The sequence below is a fragment of the Solea solea genome, chromosome 17 (genome assembly GCF_958295425.1).
Source record: "Solea solea chromosome 17, fSolSol10.1, whole genome shotgun sequence".
Lineage (NCBI taxonomy): Eukaryota > Metazoa > Chordata > Actinopteri > Pleuronectiformes > Soleidae > Solea > Solea solea.
The window spans coordinates 22,443,007-22,445,782 of NC_081150.1; the positions used below are offsets into that span (position 1 = coordinate 22,443,007).

The 2,776-nt window shown below is 45.3% G+C and overlaps 1 long non-coding RNA gene across 2 annotated transcripts; it reads right to left on the reverse strand.

Annotated features, from left to right (window-relative positions):
- Positions 1–1,038: 1,038 nt before the first annotated feature.
- LOC131443531 (uncharacterized) lies at positions 1,039–2,001 on the reverse strand. Of its 2 annotated transcripts, none has more exons than XR_009233642.1 (2): positions 1,900–2,001; positions 1,039–1,330 (listed from the first exon to the last, which is right to left on the reverse strand). It is a non-coding gene; the product is annotated as an uncharacterized LOC131443531 (long non-coding RNA). The 2 variants fall into 2 exon arrangements; XR_009233643.1 differs by having other exon boundaries at positions 1,854–2,001.
- Positions 2,002–2,776: the final 775 nt, after the last annotated feature.

Genomic DNA, 2,776 nt, shown 5'->3' on the forward strand with positions numbered 1-2,776 from the left:
TGGTCTACTGTAAGCTCTGATGCCGTCTGATTGATTGTCCATCCAAAGCTTTCCTTTCTCCTTTTCCCAACATGGTTTTAATGATGATTCTGATTATGACCCTGTAGTCTGGTCCAGTAGTTCAATGAGTTCTGTATCCTTCTTAATTCTAGTGGCATTTCCCCCATTTCTACTTGGAGTGCTGATGTCGGGGTTGTTTTAAAAGCTCCTGTGCATAACCTTAGTGCCTGATACTGTAGTCTATCCAGTTTTTTGCTGCAGATCCATACACCACACAGCCATAATCTAGCACTGATCTTAGTAACCCATTATATATAGCCCTTAAAGCATATCTATCTGCTCCCCATTCCCTACCAACTAAACATCTCATTATATTCAATATTTTCTTACATTTGTCCATTCATTTTTGAATATGTAACTTTCTCATCAAACCATATCCCTAATAGTTTAAAGAATTTCACTCTCTCCAACCTGATTGTATGGTTTCAGTTTTAATCTATCTTCTATTCTTTTCCTTGTAAATATCATCGTCTTTGTTTTATTTACTGAGAATTTGAATCCCCATTTATATGCCCATTCTTCTATTTTCGTAATATCCCCTTGCACTTTTTTTTACAATGAAATCTATGTTTCTTCCCCTCGTCCAAATTGCCCCATCATCTGCAAATAAAGAACATCCAGAATCCTTTTCTATTTCATTGTAATTTCATTTATCATGATGGAGAACAATAGCGGACTTATTATGCTTCCCTGAGGTGTTCCGTTTTCTACCGCATACTTTCTTGAAAGTTTTTCCCCTACTCTAACCTGTATTGTTCTTCCTCCCTAAAAATCCTTAATCCACTGATACATTCTTCCCTTGACAGTTGAATTAAAAGTCCCTCTCCCCACATCATATCAGTTTGTGGCGCGGGTAGGCGATAAAGTAAGAAATTATTAGAAGCTCGACAACGCCACCCCGGGAATTTCACCCAGGGAATTACTAGGTAATATTATAAAGGCACACAGTTCGGGTTACTGAGGGGGCAAGAGACGTGGTTCCAAGTTAACATATGTTTCTTTTATTAAACAATAATCCTAAAAACTTCAATAAAACTCATTCACACCAACAAAAATGGGGGGAAAAGAACCTTAACAGGGCTGAGGCCAAAGTGAGTGGACGAAGGCTAGGGCAGGGGAGGGATCCACCAAAGAAAAACACCACAATAATCACCAAGCACACGTGGCAGACACTCTCAGTGACGAAAACCCGCTCCCAGGGACACAGCAAGACAAGACGGGAGGATGCCACCACCAGACCACCAGCACCACCACCACCGGCCTACAGCAACTGAAACAGGAGGAGGATAATAACAAATTAGTGGGGATTCATACATTCAAAACAAAAGCAAAACAGAACTAAACACGGGCAGGTCACAGGCCTAAATAAATCACATAACTTCACTACTGACAAGGAAAGAGAAAATGAAAGAAAACCAAAACAAAATCAAATTACTTAAATTACAAAACACAATCTTGAAATTAACTAAATAAAATTACATAAACAAAATCCCATTTAACCCAGACACAATACCCAAAAACAATATTGCACACTTTCTCCCACACACACACACTCGCTCCGTATAAGGGGGAAAATCCCCGGTAAAAACAGTCGTGCGGGGCTGCAGCCGAACGATCGCTTTGGCCCGGCGTATGCTTGGGCTGGCAGTCGGTGGTAAATTTTCCGACGGCCACCGAATGACGCCACACGAGCCCGCAGCGGCCACCAACACGAACCAAAACTCAGCGGCTACAAAGCAGCAGCGGCTGTTAGATGGTTAAGATCACCTTCTTGTAGTAGTAACAACACTCACGAGAGGAGGAAAAGGAAGAGAGCTTCAGGCAGCCGCCAGCATGCACCACTGCCGATCAACCCACAGCAGCGTGCACAGAGCACGGAGCAGCACCCAACCAGTCGCCCGATCGGAGACGTGACTGCACACTAGAAGTGACAGGCGACAATCGGAGCAGAGCAAGAGCCGGCGAGCGGACTACGCTTTTGTACCGGCTGCCTCAATGATTACCGGAAGTGTTACCATAGCAACCAATAAACAATGAGCGAGGGGGAAAGTAACACAACGCTCATACTGCTACAATATCATAAAAACAGCCACTACACTCTCTTTGTTTATGTGTGCTTTTCTAATGTCATGTTCTAAGCAGATGACTGGGTCCATAGTAGATCTTCCTTTCCTAAAGCCGCTCTGGTAAAGGAGCTCAACCACTTCAGACCTGTGGCCCTGACATCACACCTGATGAAGGCACTGGAGAGGATAATCCTCAATCACCTCCGCCCTCTGGTGAGCCCAAGCATGGACCCTCTGCAGTTTGCTTACCAGCCTGGCATCGGGGTGGATGATGCCATCATCTACCTACTGCAGAGATCGCTGTCCCACCTGGAGGGCACTGGAAACAGCGTGAGGATTACTTTCTTCGACTTTTCCAGTGCCTTTAATACCATACAACCATCACTACTCAGGGTGAAGATGGAGAGAGCAGGTGTCAGCGACCGGCTGGTTGCATGGATCACCAATTACCTCACGGATAGACCCCAATTTGTGAGGCTGCAGGACTGTGTGTCCGACATGGTGGTCTGCAGTACGGGAGCCCCCCAAGGCACAGTGCTCTCCCCCTTCCTCTTCACCCTGTACACCTCGGACTTCAGGTACTCCACAGACAGTTGCCACCTCCAAAAGTTCTCAGACGACACTGCTATCGTGGGGCGTGTGTCGGGGGG